The sequence below is a fragment of the Leptodactylus fuscus genome, chromosome 9 (assembly GCF_031893055.1).
Source record: "Leptodactylus fuscus isolate aLepFus1 chromosome 9, aLepFus1.hap2, whole genome shotgun sequence".
NCBI lineage: Eukaryota > Metazoa > Chordata > Amphibia > Anura > Leptodactylidae > Leptodactylus > Leptodactylus fuscus.
The window spans coordinates 30,802,299-30,822,475 of NC_134273.1; the positions used below are offsets into that span (position 1 = coordinate 30,802,299).

Consider the following 20,177-nt stretch of genomic DNA (forward strand, 5'->3'; position numbering starts at 1 on the left):
CATCCCCTGGTCTAATACGAATAAGATTATAGGCTCCTCGGAGGTCTAGCTTTGTGAATATTTTTGCCTGATGGACTCTCTCCAGCAACTCAGGAATCAATGGGAGGGGATAACGGTTCTTAATGGTAATTTTATTCAGCTCCCTGTAGTCGATGCATGGTCTAAGGGAACCATCCTTCTTTTTAACAAAAAATATGGGTGCGCCTGCTGGTGATGAAGATGGACGAATAAATCCCTTTGCCAAATTCTCATCAATGTATTCCTTGAGAGACTTCAGTTCTGGTTTGGCTAAAGGATAGATGGTTCCAAAAGGTATAGCCGCACCTGGTAACAACTCCACCGGACAGTCATAATCGCGGTGTGGCGGGAGTTTGTCAGCATTCTTCTTATCGCAGACATCAGCGAATTCTGCATATATGGATGGCAATCCTGTAGTTGATTGAGGATTCTCCTCTGGCTTGCTCTGGGGTTGTTCCGAAAAACACTCCTGTTGTAAAGACTCAGATGGGAAGGATATTTTCTTAGTCTCCCAATCAATTATAGGGTTCTGTGTACGCAGCCATGGCAATCCCAAAATAATAGGGAAGTGTGGAGATGAAATTAGAAGGAAAGATAGGACCTCATGGTGATTAAGCTCCATGACCATCTCCAGGGGTTCGGTCTCATGATCAACTGGTCCTGAGTTCAGTGGAGACCCATCCACAGTTTCCATAACGATAGGAGACCGCCTTTTTTGCAGTTTCACCCCATGTCTTCTGGCAAAGTCAATGTCCATAAAGTTACCGTTAGCTCCAGAATCGACCATAGCTTGTGTGGATATCCACTGGGAGTTGGCTAGGAATTTTACAGACATAACACAGTGGGAGTCCTTGTTCTCCTTTCCTATACCAGGTGCGATGGAGCGGGTAACTGCAACCACAGGTGAAACATGTTCAGAGCACACAGATTCCTCATCTGAAAATTCTGGTTCGACCATAGCGGCAACAGTCTTGCGCCCCCGGTGGGGACAATTAATGAGGAAGTGATCATTCTTTCCACAATAGAAACATTGATTCTCTCGAAGCCTACGTTCTCTTCTTTCAGCATTTTCACGTCTCTGCATGCTGTCTACTTGCATCAGCTCTACTCCGGATTCCTGGTACCCTTTCTCCTGGGAGTCTCTGGTAGCTGGAGCTGAAACAGAAGTATAGCTGTTATTATTACGGAACCACAAGGAGCCCCATCTCTCCTGTTTACGTTCAGCCAATCTAGTGTCAATCCGGATACAGTGTTGTACGAATTTATCCACCTCAGTGGGGGCTTCAGCACGTGCCAACTCATCCTTTATTGTCCCAGAAAGTCCATTTCTGAAGATTGTAAGCTTAGCAGCATCATTCCATTTAGTGTCAATTACCCACCTCCTGAATTCCAAGGCATATTCAGCTACTGAGCGTTTGCCCTGGCGTAGTGCTAGTAAAGTCGCCTCTGCTGTAGCCACTCGGTTGGGGTCGTCAAACACTTCACTCATAGCTGCCAGGAAGTCTTTTAAATTATTCAGCCGAACATCGTTTGTCTCGATGAAAGGGCTAGCCCAGGCTAATGCCTTATGTGTCAGGAGCATGATGACGCACAAAACCTTGGATCGGTCTGTGGGGTAATGCATGGGATGAGCTTCAAAAAAGAGTTGGCACTGATTGAGGAATCCTCGAAATTTATCTCGGTCCCCACCAAACCTAAAGGGTGGAAGTGGCAGAGTGGGAAGGGCAGATGCTGTTCCACCACGCTCTTGGGACTCCAGTTTGACCACGCGGTCAGTTAGATCACGTACCAATTCCTGCAAGTTTTGGATGGCTTGTCCATAAACTTGAATGTGGTGTGTAGTCTGATTTTCCAAGGCCGTATGTTTAGTCTTGAAGTCACGCACCTCACTATGAAGCTTGGACAGTGTACCGTGCATCTGGTTCACACGGTCCTCCAGACTCTTAATCCCGGCGGATTCCATTATTAAGGCTTGAGTATCCTGTTACGATACTGGTGATACAGCTGGAATCCAATAGCCAGGAAGGACGGCAGACACAGCGGAGTAGGAGACTTGGTCGATGGATAGCCAGAGGTTGGTGCACAGAGCGGGTAGTCGGGTGAAGCCAGGAGTCGGTACACGGAGCGGGTAGTCAGATGAAGCCAGGAGTCGGTACACAGAGCGGGTAGTCGGGTGAAGCCAGGAGTCGGTACACGGGGCGGGTAGTCAGATGAAGCCAGGAGTCGATACACGGAGCGGGTAAGCAGGAGAAGCCAGGAGTCAGTACACGGAGCGGGTAAGCAGGAGAAGCCAAGGTATACTGAGCAAGAATACCTCAGAGCTAGAGGACTGGGAACAAACACAATACTCAAGCATTGTTTATAATATGCTCTGGCTATATATAGGGCCAAACAGGAAACAAGATGGCCGCCAACAGGAAACAAGATGGCCATGGTCATGAAGCAATACTCGCCATATTAACTGTGGGCAAGAGTCAGGGAACAGCAGCCTCCAGTGGTGGGAGTAGTAATGACATTTGAATAGCGGCCACCAGTGGAGATCCTTGGAACAGCATCTTCACATGATGATGAAACACAGGTTCTAACACACAGATTCTGACAAGGCTATTCAATGGGCCACCTACTATGGTTTTTTTGGCTACCTGTACTTAACCACTTAACCACTGAAGTTTCAACAAATTTTGCTTCACATGATTCAGATTACACATCTCTATAGTCTAGGCAGTGAGCAGGAAAAGCAGGAGATACCAGAAAAAAAGTCAGGGCTAGCCTAATGCTTGAGCTCTATAGAAGCTTTCTATCACAACCAAAGTGCCTTATGTACATCAGTACAGGCCAGTACTTCTCTATATACGTCCTGCATCTTCCTGTTACTGAATGAGAAAAAAAGACAGTTATAAAGCAGATTCTCTTGTACTTCATGTGTGCAGTGTATGGCAGCTACAGTCCACCTACCAGCTCAGGGAGGACTGCAAACTACAGATATAACATGAAGAGGGAAAACTGCTAAATAAGGCAAAATATAAGTCATATAATGACCAGAAAGAGTACATACTAACATAACACCTCTCCTGGCTTTTGTGAGAAGGTGATGCATGGTAAGGACTGCTGTATCTGAATCTCTCTCATATCTATCTAGTTATCTCAAATGTGTCTATGCATTTTTACAGTATCTAGCTCATATCTATCTATATGCAGTATTTATCTTGTGTCTAGTCTGTTTGTCTATCTATCTATCTATCTATCTATCTATCTATCTATCTATCTATCATCTATCGCACGTAGATAGATAGATGATAGATAGATAAATAGATAGATAGATAGATAGATAGATAGATAGATAGATAGATCTCATAACTATATGCATTGTGCCCAAACCCTAAAGGATAACTACACAGTGCTGCTCTTAATTCCAGTCTATCTAGCTATCTATCTATCTATACTACGTCAATGCAAAAATAAATCTTTCTTTCTTTCTTTCTTTCTTTCTTTCTTTCTTTCTTTCTTTCTTTCTTTCTTTCATCTACAGTATCTATCTCTATCTATCTATCTATCTATCTATCTATCTATCTATCTGTCTGTCTGTCTGTCTGTCTGTCTGTCTGTCTGTCTATCTATCTATATCTATATCTTTCTCTCTATCTATCTATCTATCTATCTATCTATCTATCTATCTATCTATCTATCTATCTATATCTTTCTCTATCTATCTATCTATCTATCTATCTATCTATCTATCTATCTCCTATCTATCTATCTATCTATCTATCTATCTATCTATCGCCTATCTATCTATCTATCTATCTATCTATCTATCTATCTATCTATCTATCTATCTATCTATCTCTTTCTCTATCTATCTATCTATCTATCTATCTATCTATCTATCTATCTATCTATCTATCTATCTATCTATCTATCTATCTATCTATCTATCTAGTACTTCTATACATCTTATCTGGGAAAGTTTGTTTCCAAGTGGCAGTAAATTACATCCATAATAAGGTGTTCAGTCATGGCTAACAAATGCTGGTCTGAGGTTTTGTTAGGTGTAATCTGTCTGTCAATACTAAGTAAATGTGACAGATCTGGTGGGAGCGAGTGCGGGCCGGGTGTGAATCACCAGCTCCATTGCCAAGTCCTCAGCACTAGAGGCTATTCCAGACTAATAATCTTTATCTGGATACATCATTCAATAACAATCTAAATACAAAGACTTGTGCACTTAGATGAATGGATATACGCAGCGGTCATCGATCATTCTCTAGTCACATTACTATGACATTTCTTCTGTTTAGTCTAATTTGTCCACATCCAATACAACCTACATTTCTTATTGAACTATATGCATTCTTTGTATTATGTTGTGTCTGATAGAATTGCTTTATTATTCTGCAATGGACACAGTTAAATGCAGGCCAAAAACTGAGCTACACCCAAAATCAAGAACCATAATTCTTACAGTCACAGAAAGAAGTCTCTGGTTCTTCTCCTTAGATAGTGAGATCAGATAAAGTAGATTATACAAGGATCCAAGAAGGTGATTCGGTTAGTCTTTACACCTCATCATAAGTGGATCATGTGATGCAATAAAGTTTTTCATTTCAAAAAACAGCAGCCACAGCGATCACCCGATCAGCACAAATCCCATTCCTGGTACTGACCTGCAACTAACTGATTTGGAAGGAAGGCTACATCAAGGAAGGCATTTCCCTGTAGCGGCCACTACAGGAGGAATGAAGTATTACACAGTGGTCATTCAGATAAATGACTGTCCTCGTAATACAAGGATAGCTTGAGTCCTCCAGAAGTTAAGCAGATACTACAGCAATGCTCTCCACTCTGACTCACAGCTGATCTGCAGAATGAAGTAGCGGCAGGGCTTCTGTAAGTGCCAGGTCCCTTTCATTATATACATATGCAGCCCCAGCAGCATATGTGAATGGGTTTCTTGTCCTAATCCAAAAACATATATATGTCTGAAATTGGACCTAAAATGTGGGGTAAAGAAGTCAGATTGTGAGCTCATCTGAGGACAAAGTCAATATATGATACAGATGTAGCAGATTTCATATTGACTATACAGATCCATGGGGGTCCCGGGAGTCTGGATCAGCTGTTTGAAGCAGCAGCAGAATCCCTAGGGCCATGTGATGTCACGATCATCGGTTACATGACCTAATCGTAGCTCAGTCCCATTTAAGTGAATACCAATCACAGCCGCTAACGAAATGTATGTTTCTGTGCTTGGTAAACACTGAAGTGGCTGCAGCATTCACCCAAATACTGTAGTCTTTTCTGACCAACCGTGAACCCGGGTGTTGGACCCCTGCCAAACTTTAATTGATGACCCCTCCTGAGTCCGCTCAATGTGAACACTACTTGCCTCTGGGTGGTATATAAATCAAATCAAAGAAGCTTTATTGGCATTTCTGAAGAGACATTTGACATTAAAAAAGCAAATAGAGTGGTGGGTATGAGGGGGTTGGGTAGGGGGGAGTGTGGTGGGTATGGGGGGGTTCGGTTAGGGGGGACAATGGGGGGGGGGGTTAGGGCGTATGTAGGGTGGATGGATGAATGGGTGATTAGAGGGGGCAGTAGTGGGGTGAGTTCCAAATTAGTTAGACAGGAGACACCTAGTGGCAGGAACTGTACAGAGAGTTTTTAGACAGAAAGCAGACACATTTTTATTAAAAGCGCATTTTGATCTAGAATTCTATGCTCTATTAAATGAGACGGGGGCGTTCATACTATCGTCAGTGTCCGACAGGTAGTGTCCGCTGCTAATGTCCGTTCAAAATCTTGTGCAGACATTAGCATCGGACACTAGCTGTGTCCGTGACATTTGTCATTCAAATGGACATCAGGTGCGGTCTTTTACTGTCCGTGTCTGTCCTTAAGTGTCCGTTACTAAAGATGTCCAGCTTTTCAAGCGAACAGCAAAACCCGACATGTAGGTTTTTTCTGTCCGTTTGAAAAATCGGACATTTTTAGGAACGGACAGTTAAGGACAGGCACGGAGTGTAAAACAACGCACCCGATCGCCATTTAAATGAATGAAAAATGTCACGGACACAGCCAGTGTCCGCTCCTAATGTCCGTGCAAGATTTTGAACGGACAATAGCAGCGGACACTAACTGTCGGACACCGACGGTAGTATGAACGCTCCCTTAGTTGTCTGAAAAGTTAGTGACTATTAAAAAATAAAAGAAAATAGATGGAAAATAAAAATAAATCATACAAAAATCTTAAAAAAAATGTGTAACATAAAAACTTGGTATAACAATGGGTTATTTTCTGGTGACACATTCCCTTTATGTAAAAAAAATAAAATAAAGCAACAGATTGAAACATTTATGTGTGAACATCAGAAACATAATAAATATATATATAATACATGGGCTGTGACTATGCAAAATCCTACAGAGAAACGGAGAGTGTTTTGTAATAAATAATTGCCCTGCCCGGAGTAGTTATTGATGGTTTTCGAGCAGGCAAGCTCAGGGGATCTCTGCAAGTTTGGAAAGTTAATGTAGCATTTGAACACCACATGTGAAAGAAACTCCAGGTCAGGATAAAACAGGGCGATCAAGGGAAAGACCATTTTTTCCCACTGAAAAATAAACAATGTCATAATTTGCTCCTTGGAGTTGAATTTTATTATCGGAATGGAAATGTAAGAATGTGTCCAATAAGCAACGCCGCGGGAAGACGTTTCCAGGCTCTCTATAGTACGGCGTGTACAGTAGGGCCCTATGGTCACAAAATCACATTTGTGAAAAAAAAAGAAAAAATAACGCAAATTTCTAAGAAAAAAAAATTCCAGGACTATAACTTCAAATGTGGTTTATGTTTCCCAGATGAAGAGTAAGGTCCCTATAGACAAAACTTCTTTTAAGGATCGCGTCTTACTTGCAGCCGAGGCTTTGCGATGCCCTTGAAGGCCGAGCAGGACAGTATGATTTGCAATCTCTGTCAGCAGATTCCGCAGTATATTCCATTCATACAAGCAACCCAGCCAATGTCATTACAGAAAGGCTGATCTCAGGTAAGAAATCCCAAGTATTTCCCTTTGTAAAACTGAATTTATCCAGATGTGCAGATCAGCTATAAATCATAGTAAGACCCTTGTGAATGGAAACTTATCCCCCCCCCACCCCACCCCACCCCTCCACCACCCTTCTTTACTGCCGGTGACCCAAGACAATGCCGGCTGCGTGTAGATGTTTAGAAGACTGTAATCTGGATAGACAAGTATAATCTACCTGTCAGGACGAGCAAACCGAGCAGATTGGATAATTGAATAATGAGCTGCCTCAGCCGATGATTTGGGGAATTGTTAGCTATACAACTGGAGGGATATATATATATATATATATATATATATATATATATATATACAGGACGATATTCAATGAAGTCAGTTTTGTCTAGGGCTGTGATTATATACTATATAAGAGAATGTAAGCACTATAGTAAGTGTACAGGCTATCAATTCAACTGCAGGCTTTTCCAGCTTGGTTACAGCAGGTGGCGCTACTGACACTGTTTGATAAGGAATTATTGGCATGTTTTTGGAGCGGGATACAACAATGAGCATATTCTTACACCTCTGCTTTGTGACGTTGCTCTGTTGTTCCTCCTAGAAATATATCATTACATTGACAATAAGGTGTTTCCATTACTACTAACAAAGGAGTGTGCATCTACACAGTCACCTCTGATTGGTCAGTGTCAGACTGTGCAGGGACACGCCCACTACTGGTAAAACCCAGTTGTCTGGTTAGTAATGTTTTTCAGGACAAGACAGAGTTCTAATAAAAGATACTCCAAAATTGTTATTGTAACGGGAATACAAGTATTTACTGAAAAAGAGATGTCAATGGAGGCGATAGATCATCTAGGGGCATAACGAAAGTCTCATAGACCTTGGTCTAGAATCTCTGCTTGACTATATGTTGCTGACTAACTGCAATTCGTTGCCATTAAAGGCTATTCTTTGCCATTTTTCCTTTCTGACAGTGGAAGGCTGTGTATTATAAATCTACTCACTCCAGTTCACTGGAGGGTAGGGGGAATAAATTTACAATGCGTACACTTGCCCGCCATCAAAGGAAATCAGAAGGGAGGTCAAAGAAGGTTTCCCAAAACTAGTGTGGTGAGGTTGACCTGTGGAGCCCCCTGGCTTCAAGCCATATAGTTATAGGCAAATGAGGTTCTCTCTAGAGCCCCACTCCAGTAAAAAAAAATTATTAACTCCCAGGGTTTTTAGGATAGGGAATACTGTAGCATAAAGATTGCTCATAATATGAGAGTGTAAGAACATAATATCATAGACTTATATAGTAAAAGTTCCATCCAGTTAGTGTGTGACTCAGTAGGTAAAGCTTTCCAAACATGGAGTGGATTATAGCTGTCATGTGGCGGTATGCACATGTAGGGACAGCACTAATCCATGTATGGCTGAGGCCTGGTTCACATCTGCATTCGGTATTCTGTTTGGGGAGTCCACTTGGGGATCCCACCGAACAGAATACCGAACGCATTAAAAAGTGGTGAGCAATGAAAGCACATGGACCTTATAGACTATAATGGGGTCCGTGTATTTTCCGCACGGTGTCGAGAGTACTTCTTTGTACTGCTTGAATTACTTTTCTCTCCGCATGATTCGTGCGGACACTGCGTGGAAAAACATACCGACCTCATTATAGTCTATGGGGTCCGTGTGTTTTCATTGCTCACCGCTTTTTAATGCGTTTGGTATTCCGTGCGGCGGGTCCCCAAGATAAATACTGTATATCATGTAGATAACATGTATGAGCACCGCAATGCCACATGTAACTCTATCAGTAAATAGGGTGCACACAGTCTCTACAGTGAACAGGAAACCCTCACAAATAGATATGAATATTGTACAGATATTACATCCGGGATCCTTCCTCCGGTATTATCACAATTTGTCACTCCCGGGATTAATATCACATCAAACTTTAAATAATTTGCAGACGTTGGATTACCTAAATTCTCTTTAATCTAGCCATGACACACGGACAGGGCCGGATAATAGAAATCAAATGGATACCCCATGAACTGTTCCCTCAAATTACGGAAAGACGACATGCGGGATTCATTAAGCCGCTCTGCGCTCACGTCTAATTGAATTAACCGACGTGCACATGTCAAATGGATGAAAGATGGAGAAGGGTAAACTAATGATCTCATCTCGCCCTTGGTGAACATTGGAATAAATCAAGAAAAAGAGGATGGTAAAAATACAATGAAAAATCAGCTTCCAAAATATAATCAAACCAAACAGACTCCTTATTGTGCTTGACGGGAAGAAGTCATAAAACGCCTCAGCTGCAAAAACATCCTGAAACAACAAAAAAAAACTGCCATATGTATATGTAGACAAGCCCTAGTAGGTGAATGCTATCATGCTGCAAGTGGAGGAGCTTAAGCAGCCTGGAGAAGAGCTGATTTGCATATTTTTCCCAGGGAGCACTGCCTGCAAGACAACCTACACCAAATGCATCTCCTCAAGGACCGCCAGTACCTTCCAAACAGCCGCTGCAGCACTGTACATATTAAAGGGATTCTACCAATAAAAGCAAATTTTGTGTCGATCACACGATGGAATACCCTTAAGAAAGGCTATTCTTCTCCTACCTTTAGATGTCTTCTCTGCGCCGCCGTTCGGTAGAGATCCCGGTTTTCATCGGTATGCAAACGAGTTCTCTCGCAGCTCTGGGGGCGGTCCCCAGCGCTCAAACAGCACTAGGAGAGTCCCCAATGCTGCGAGAGAACACAAGAAAAATAGCCACTTACACAGTAAGTGAGCGGCCATTTTCTTGTCGCCTGTGGGCATGCGCAGTCGGCTCTGCCCGAGGCCTAGAAGTTTGACCCCCAGTTCTGGAAGAAGACGTGTGAAGAGGCCGTTCCTGAAGAAGATGGAGGTAGCGTTGGAGAGTTCTCTCGCAGAATTGGCGATGCCCCCAGTGCTGCAAGAAAACTCATTTACATACTGACAAAAACCGGGATTTCAAACAGCGGCGTGGAGACATCTAAAGTGTGATCTACATGTGATCGACAGATAATTAGATTTTAATGGTAGAATCCCTTTAAAGATATAACAGTACTGTGCAAAAGTTTTAGGCTTTCCCGTAGATATAACGGTATCAGAAAGTCTGCAGAAGAAAACTCCACAAAACTTCTGTTTATAGTCTGACAGGTCTATATAGGCACTTATTGATCTGACAACGAATTCCATGTAGTTGAATGGCTGTCAATTAATGAACTTCCCCTTTAAGAAAATCTATTCTAGGAAACATTGTCTTTTTTCCTTTTTTTTTGCTCTGGTTTCCAGTCTTTGTTATTTACACAATGCCAGATAAGTTATGTTCTGCGTCTCCCGGACCTACAAACTATACATCCGTGTGTAAAAAAAAAAAAAAGCCAGAGAAATAATGGAACACGCTTTTTGTATTGCAGCAATAACTTTCCCTGTTTAAGTTCTAACGTGTTCTTCGTTGGGGAAAAAAAAAATCAATTTAATAAGAGGCAGACAATGGTGCAGCTGGGACATTCAATTTACAGGACTAATGTTTCAGTGGTGCAGAATCAGCATGTTCCTGAAATATGGATACACGGCTGCACTTGTATAGAAGCTTTGTATCCCATAATACAGAAACATGGGCAGGGAGAAAAAGAAATACAGTCGCTGCCAATGCCCCGGTGAAATTGCACTATCTATTTTTCCTTTGGCATTCTGTCACCGAGTCTGTTTTATTTCATGTTCGGCCTTAAAGGTAAAATTAATTATGTGAGTTATATTCATCTAGCAAGTCTTCGCGGTATTACATCTGTAGGTGAATGGATCACACATGGTTAAAAGTTCATACAGATCTAGAGCTATAATATATAGTATAAGGGGCATTAAAATACCAACACTTAAAGGGGTTGTGCTTCAAAAAGAATTGTAAAAAAAATTTTTTTTTTGCAGCCTTCCCCAGTGCTCTACTTCCTCCAGGCATGGTCTGATCCTGCTGTCCATCCATTATGATCTTCTAGTGGAAGTCCTCACCACACGTCACTGCTTAGGCCAATCAGTGGCTGCAAGGAAGGGATCCAGGATATCACAGCCAACAAGGAGTTTCACTTCAAAAAGACACTGCAGCTGCAGGACCTGACACTGGAGCACCAGTGACAGGTGAGCATGATTTAAAAAAAAAAAAAAAAAAATTCACCATCCTCAGCCAATATAAAGAATATTTTTTTGCCCAGGCAAGCTCTTTAAAGGGATACTATCATTAGAAAATTATGTTTTGAAGTAATGGCAAGTTGGAATAGCCTTTAAAAAAGCTATTCTACTCCTACCTCCACTCTTGTGCTTCCCACTGTTTCTGTAAAAAAGTGTTTCTACCGATATGCAATTTATGCTTAGGGATCAGCGTTCCCCTGTGCTCCAAGCATACCAGTGTAGCGCCCAAACTGTAAGTGTTTGGTTAACCCCTGTCTGGACTGTATTCTTTCATCGATCCTCTGTTACTCCTCCTGGAAATCATCCCTTCCTTACCTATATCAGGGCATAACATCTGGCACTGCATCACCACCTATTCCCAGAGGCCCTGCCTACGGTGCCCGGCTTCACTCTAAGCCGAAACCCCAACTGGCGTCACGACAAACTTTTATTTTTCTTTATTTTTCTTTAATCCATTTTTGCTTAAAACTCCCCTTTTTCAAGGCGCTGCCGCCCTGGTGTTGGGCCTGCTCGCACCGTGAATCCACAGAGGCAGAGCCGGGGAGACTCACCTTCATTCTCAACTGCTCGCCGCCTCCTTACTGCCTCCAGCCACCCCCTTCCCGTCGCATCTTCTCCTCATCCTCGGCCTTGCATAGATATCTGATGCTGCGCTATATACGGTTGAAATCCTGCGCTTGTTCAGTTGGCTCTTCGACTTCGGGTTCGGGCAGAGCCAACTCTGTTGGCCATTTTGCAGTGGTCTGTTTCAATCGCATATAGTGCAGCATCGGCTGCCTACACAAGGCTGAAGACGAGGAGAAGAAGCAGGGGGAGTGAACAGGAGACACTAAGGAGCAGTTAGCAGTTGATGATGCTGCTGTGCTCAGAGTACAGGTGAACTCCCCTTGTGCTCCCTGAGCATAATCAGAAGAAACGTTTTTTTGTTTTTTGTTTTTTTTTTGTGAATGACAGGTAGGAGTAGAATAACCTTTTTAAAGGATATTCCAATGTGCCATTACTTCATAACATAATTTCTAATGATAGAATCCCTTTAAAGGCAAAGTATCATAGGAAAATATAATGTATCATTAATCTTATCAATATTATTTACATATTTTTCTTCTTATAAACATTTTAATATATAAATATTGCCGTTTTCACACTGCCCACTAGAGGACATGCAGTAGACTGACACATCTTGTCTTCTGCAACTCACGTTCTAGCTTTGCTGTGTAGACCAAGACAGAGTCAGCAGTGGGTGACAGGATTTAGGATAGGGTTACACAGCGACGCTGGCTGCAACTCCTGTTGCACGACCATGGAACATCTACCACCATTGTTAGTGAATGGAATCACATTGGGAGTTTGGGATCCTTAGGGTGCTGCAATTATGACTTCTAGTCACAAAAAAATCAAGCAGTGTTAGAATTTTATGTATATAGAAGTTGTGGTCGCATTTCCCTAAGACATGATATCCAGCCCCATCCACTAACATCAGTCAACTGAAAAAAATGAAGAATTTTTTGGAATCGAAGTGAAAATCTCTTTATAACCCTAGCTTCAATAACAGCTTTAGTGTATGGCTGAAGGACTAGATGAGACAGAATAATAATAAAATAAAGTAATTAAAAAGTAAGAATTTCTTGATTCTAGAGGGATCTAAAAATTCATCTAAAACTAGGAAACTATTCTTGTTTTATAAATGTGTCCCACCTATGGGACCTGCACCTTTCTCAAGAATAGGGTGTGAGTATAGAGGTGGTCAGATATACACAGGTCTCTCCATTTATTTCTATGAAAATCCAAAAAAAAACAGCTCTTTTAGCAACCCCCATAGGAAGGATTTCTAAAAAGTTGGACATATGTAACCCTTACACCCAGCTTTGAGATAAGAGCGAGAATCAGAAAGGACCTGCATCTTTAAGACATTCATGGCATATGCATATATGTTATTACCATTGGGTATGCCATGAATGTTTGATAGGTTCAGCTCTTTCCTATCTACACTTGCACCATAGGTTCAACCCGAACATCCCAAATTGTTCGATTTTCAACTAAAGCAAATAATTAGATATTTGTCTCAGACCAGATAAAATTGGTGTTGTGCATCCATTGCGGTAAATTATATTTTGGGGTCCCTTTAGATGCTGCAAGAAGGCGCAAAAGAGGTAAGGGAATGTGAATATGAATGTTTTTATTTTTTACACTCCACCCTGGGCCTTCACCTAATTTTACTCTTCACCTATTTCACTTCTGGTTCTATCTGAACTTGTTTGACCCAGCTATGTTAGAAAAGCCTAGATGGACAGTTCATTGAAATGACCATCCTACTTCTTTCACATATGTCTTTTCTCAAAGCCTGTCAACTGGGAAAAATCTTGGCATTGTAGAGGCATGTCGAGCAGTCATCTCTTATCAAGAAGTAGACTGCCCAAAAGCAGCCTCTGAGAACATTTTCCTAGGGCATAGGGCCCATGTATGCGCTCTTGTGGCCAGATCAAGTGTCTAATAAGACCACACCTGTAATAATTTGAGGCTAAGGGTTGGTTCACACTAGCGCTTGTATTCCGTCCGCAAGGAGTCCGCATGGAGACCCCCCCGGACGGAATACCAACGCTAATGCAAGTGCTGTGCAGTTAAGCACACAGAGCCCATAGACTATAATGGGCTCCGTGTGCTTGCTGCGCACTACCCGCACAATTCATTCGTGCAGGCGGTGCACGGCAAGCACACGGAGCCCATTATAGTCTATGGGCTCCTTGTGCTTTGCAAGTACATCGCTTGTAATTGCGATTGCATTCCGTCCGGGGGGGGGGGTCTCCATGTGGACTCCTTGCGAACGGAATACAAGCGCTAGTGTGAACCAACCCTAAGGCCACACGTAGCAAAAAAGCTGTAGGAAAAAAAGCATTGCGGGTTTTACTGCACCTTTTTCACAGAAAGTTCTCAGAGGTTTCCTCTGCAGACTTCCTTCTTCCATTATACCTATAAGGAAACAGCCATCATTTCCGTAAGTAATTAATGGAAGCCAATGCAGCGCTTACACAGCGTGAGCCCCCCCAGCCTAAATATCTGCCTGAGACCTAACTTCATGACCAGATTTGCATCACAACATTTCTATCTGGGTGCGGTAATTTTGTATCCATAGATATATTATGCACAATGATGCGGAATAAGATCTACAATATCACTAACACTGCGCCTGATGACAACCTCAGCCCTTCTATACTGACGCCACAGCACTGCTACATACTGACACATATCCAATGTCACTGTCTGCGGTAAGAATTTGTTGCAGTCATTGTACATATTTATAGTCTAAGCGAATCCTGCATGCTTCAGAAGGCCATCTTGTCTCCTCGTATTGCTAGCTCCTGTCACTCTGTGTTTTCAGCGCTACCGAAGATTATCATTTAGTGGAAATATTGGAGTCAAACCCAGACTCATTGCCGTAAGACATATGCCAAGATTTGTTCTTTCTTCCCCAAAGTACAAGCCACAAAAAGAAAAAGATTAGCAGCAAACGCTGACAGAAATCCCGCAACAGCAAACGCTGCCAAATCCGGGCATAATTCATTTCATTTTAAAGATGTTTATGTGACTTAAAGCTTTCATTATCTTGGGAGGAAAACAATGAGTCGAAATGAGCCAGGAAAGGGGTTTTGAGATCCCCAAGTGCTCGTCCCTACACCAAACCACTTAGGACGTTTTGTTGAAAGAAACTATTAAAAGATTATATGTAAATGGTCGAATTTACACGAAGCCTAAACAACGATTCATTCCCAAAGTAGCAGAAAAGCTCCCAAATCTATTAAACAAACAGAACTGTGCAGGCACGACATCTAATCCGAGCGAGGTGAGCCTCTGCCCAACTATGATAAAATATTCATGGAGAAGTTTAGTCCTATACGGGGGAACGTTTTTGTATTATATAGGACACGAGTTTAATGATTTTAATAAACACCACTGTGACCAGTGCGAATACTGCGCAGTGGGATCAAATAAACCAAACAGCCTTGTTCTATTGGTTACATCACATCATAACTTTACATTTTTGGACAGGAGCACGCTTATTAATATATACTGGCTCCCATCATGCCGATTCATAGATGGTAGAGAACTGCAGGGGCGCTAGAAGTCTCCGCATTCTCCTTCTACTACTGTTAAAGGGGCTCTATCAGCAAAATCATGCTGATAGAGCCCCACATATGCGTGCATAGCCTTTAAAAGGGCTATTCAGGCACCGTAAAAGTTATATTAAACTACCCCCCCGTTTTAAAATAAAACCCTAAAACAGAATGTGATAAACTTACCGAACGTGCACGGTGGGCGGGCATTCAGGGTGCGTCGTCTTCTTCATCCATGCCTCCTCTTCCTCCGATGTCCTTGGGTCCCGTCCTCCTCCGGCGCTCGCGAACTGACATTGCTTAAAAAAAATGGCCTGGGCGCATGCGCAGTAGCATGCTGCTTCTACTACGGCTACTGCGCAGGCGCCCAGGCCATTTAGCCTTTTTAAAGGCTATTCACGCATATGTGGGGCTCTATCAGCATGATTTTGCTGATAGAGCCCCTTTAATCTGATTCTGGGTCACATGACCGACCCAGCTCTACTCTATGTACAAAGAGCAGGAGTAAAGCTGGATGGGTCAGATGGAAGTAGAGCACAGAAACTTCTGGGCTTCCTTAGCGGGCTTTGAAAATCTGTGAAGCAGCCCAATGATGTGTCTGAATTTTAAGAAAAAGGGATTAGAAAAAAGGCTAAACACCCTTTGTTGCTTTTTCTGTTATAGATCATCTTTTTACCATCTATACTAAGTCTAGCTGTTTACATCATTTAATAGCTGCTGCTCTGCTGATTCTGGCACAGTTGGAATTTTTTTTCGGTAGCCCCCACCATTCTGAGCAATTGGTGTAGTTAGTTTTGGTGCCTGATATGCTATGTTGGCTTTACATTGTCAGGCAGGAGCAGACAAGGAGGCATGACTCAGAGCTCCAATGAGAAGTGGACAGTGGCAGAGCTCAGTATCACACCCCTTGCCTGCTCCTGCCTGAATAGCATATGAGGCACCATAATAACAGCACTAAAAGCTCAGGAATGGTGAGGGCTAGAGAAAAAATTCCAACTGTCAGGATCGGTGTAGTGGCTCCTATTAAAGGATACAAAGAGCTGGACTTGATGGTGGTGCTGAAAGGTCCTCTTCAAATAAATTAGCTATAAAACTAAAATGTTATTTAAACTGCACATTGGATGCCAGAAAAATTAAAAATTGAAGAAGAAAGCCAGAATTGCAGTTTTTTCTTTGTCCATCCTCCGAGACATTAATATACCAAATTATCAAAAAGCTGTATATATCCTCTAAATGTACTAATAAAAAGTCTAACTTATATTCACAAGTGATGGTGTAGGGTCAGTGGGTCTTAAACAAACTTAGGCTAGGTTCAGACCAGCGCCTGGTCTCTGCTAGGGGATTCTGTTCTCAATTTCCACTTTAAAAAGCAGACTTTTCTCTCAGCATTTTTAGGGTGGAAACCCGGCAGACCCCATCACAGACTATATTGATTGCAAGGTTCCACAGGTAACCACTTTTGTAAACATATTGGTTTCCATCTATATGGTCCCAAAGTGGATCCCAGAAACAGAAGCACGAACAGGGTATTATTCTATCTTTGAAAGCATTCTTACTTTGTTTTTTTTTTTCCACCACATAAAACTTTTCCACAGTACTGCATATCCATGACAAAAACACAAAAAAAGCCAAAAATTGTTGTAAAAAGTAAAGCAAAAAATGTACAATATTGTTCAACTTCTTATTAAAATGTGAACTGATAAATGTTGTTAAAATGTAATTCTAAGGAAACTTTTAAACTGAAGTCTCTGAAAACGGCGAGGTACTTACATAAAGAGAAATGGGTAACCAAAAAGTTGATAAACTAATTCATATACGCTGAGAAAAAAAAACGGCATCGCAAACGCTCTTGCATTATATAGAAAAAAAATCAGTTCCCTTTTATAACCCTATGAAATAATATGAGCAATTCTGAACAATAGGCTTGTAATTTTGTGAGGTCAAACTACAGTTGTACAGAACACACCATGGGTAACGTTGCTTTGACATTGACAATTTGGCCGTCAATGGTAATCCCGGTGGTGGACAATTACAATAATGTGTAATCTACAGACTGTAAAGACCTTGATTTCTGGGTTTCTGAGATGCTGGGAAAAAATTGTTTTGTTGCAAAAAGAAAGTCTCCAATTATTGTCAAAGCGCTTTCTTTTCGCGGCCCTCACACACAGTTGTAGCTCGCTCAGACCTATTGTCGGTTTTTGAATTATGTTCTTAACCTCCTTCCAATAGAGTCTAAATTAAGTCAATGGACTCCATCCGTTCTGTAACCTGTTTATAATTCGGTACAACCCCTGAAGTCTATGCACAATGTATTTATATATAAACATATAGTTATATAATCATCCATATTTTAAAGGGGTTTTCCAGGATATTAATTGTGTTGGATAGGTCCATATCAGATCAGTAGGGGGGCTGACTTTTGGCACCCCACCAATCAGATGAGTGAAAGGACCATAGCACCCTGGAATACACAGAGCTCTACACATTGTGTAGTGGCTGCAAATTTTACTCTCATTTATGACACCATTTATACTACATAGTGGAGGTGTTACATCATTCCTTGCATACCGGTTTTCAGGGGGAAGAGTCACAACTTTTGTCACACACGACGTTTTTGTGCAAAAATTGCAACTTTTTTCAATTTGCACCACTTTTCAAAAAAGTGGGCAGAGTTGGAATCTAGATGAGATGGGGCAAGATTACGAGTGGCATACAGAATACCAGTCTTAATAAATTTCATCCAATATGCTCTAAAAATACGATAGCAGTTATGAAAATGGCTATCATACAGCTGTTATTGCTGCTCAGGAGGCTGAGGGCCTTTATAGTCCACTGGGCACTTCTTAGGGCCTTTTTCAACTCTGTAGTGGCATCAGCCATCTTCTTCGGAGTGGCCTGATGGGGGAGTATCATATCAACCAGGGATAGAAATAGACTTGATAAGCTTATTAGAAGGGCCAGTTCTGTCCTGGGGATCCTCCTGCTCCCCAGTACAGGTAGTGGGTGACAGAAGGATACTGTCCGTGGTGAGCTCCATGCTGGAGAACAACTCCCATCCCATGTTTGATACCGTGACAACACTGGGCAGTCCTGTCGGTGACCGACTGCTTCACCCCAAGTGTGAGAAGGAGCGCTATCGGAGGTCACTCCACCCCACTGGGGTTAGGCTGTACAACCATCACCAGGCTAAGCAGTGATCACTCTATACAGAGAAATGAACGATCCTTAAATTGTGATATCCCTCCTACTATTTTTTAACTCTGCCTTTATCTTTTTATGTGAACCTACTGTCTATGTAATGCCTCTCCCGTGCAGTTTTTGTATTCGTATTTTGTATTATTGTTGTACTATCCATGCTGCTGTATCACACTGAATTTCCCCATGGTGGGACTATTAAAGGATTATCTTATCTTATCTTATCTTAATCACTGTCTTGTGCATGAGGTCCACAGGGCTCAAAAGTTCAGTCAGTCTCATATAAGGAGCACGTTACTCAGCATTAGACTAAGGTTCCTTGGGCCCACCAGATAAATTGATTCCAAGAACCCTTAGGAAATAGACCATAGTTCTCTTTAATTTTTATGTGTCAATGGAAGATTCTCTGGTACTCATGTGGGCCAGTCCAACACTGCCATCGCTATATATAATACATAATCATATAGGTCCTTTGTATTGCAGCTCAAGAGCTCCAAATAACCCATCCGTGAGTAATAGTTCCAAAATATGATCTACACTTCAGGAAAATCAATGTGAATTGTAGCAATACAACAATACAATAGAACTCCTAAAACGAAATAAACACAAAAACATAAAATCAAAGGGGAAAAAAAAGCAAAAATAACAGCAATTGAAAGATAACCAAAGACTACAAACAAGACCTAGGAGGGAATTCTGACGGAACCAAAACACACAGGGTTTGGCCTTTGTCCTGAGCTACAACTCATCTGCTCATCTGTTTTAGTATCTGACCACTGGATAAATCAACTTGGATACATTTTATGTAGAAGTTGTCTAAAGAGTTTATTATTAGCAGCCATGGGTATAAAAGATGACATCCTGTAAATAATAATTTTGCTAATGTTTCCTTAGTTATTCTACAATGTAGTACTTACAATTCCGAAAGCCCTAAGCGTATTTTCTCTGGTCCCACGAGAGGAAATCATTTACCAGTCTCTTTGTGGGTTTTTGTAAAAATAAAGATCACAGACAATTGTTTGACTGCGTTTTGTCATCTTACACCAATTATCCCTGTCACTGCTTTTGATGTTCTTTAATCACGCTTCACACACAATGTAATCCAAAGTGGTTCCTCCCCTCCCAGTGTTCGAGATGATTTCATTGACCTGTCTACAACTTCAAAAGTCTGTGCAATTGTATTACCCAAGGATAGGGGCTTCGCCTTCCCTAGGCACTGAATATAGATGTGGCAGAAAATTCTGGAAAATGAAGATTCATCACTCCAAAGTCACAAACCTGTCACCTAATATCTGTTATTTCTGTACTGGAAAACTTGAAGAAACATTTACGTCAAACATCAGGTCCAAAATTTCTTAAAGAAATTTGGTTCCTTCCTAAATGATATAATATTACTTCATTTGCTTTGGTCTGGATAAAGAAAGTTCAAGTGGTGATCAAGATATTTCATAGGCTACAGCATATATATGAAGGTTCGTGTTCACCCATTACTTTAATGCTGATTTCAGTGAGATCAACCACCATCAATAGGTTTGGGGACCTCCTGACTCTCCTCCAATGGAAGATGTCGGGGAAGAGAAGAATCAAGGTTCTT

General features: G+C 41.7%; 1 protein-coding gene across 2 annotated transcripts in view; it reads right to left on the bottom strand.

Annotated features, from left to right (window-relative positions):
• CACNA2D3 (calcium voltage-gated channel auxiliary subunit alpha2delta 3) overlaps positions 1–20,177 on the bottom strand; it is a 662,271-nt gene that overhangs the window by 282,340 nt on the left and 359,754 nt on the right. The gene's annotated exons all lie outside the window — the stretch shown is intronic.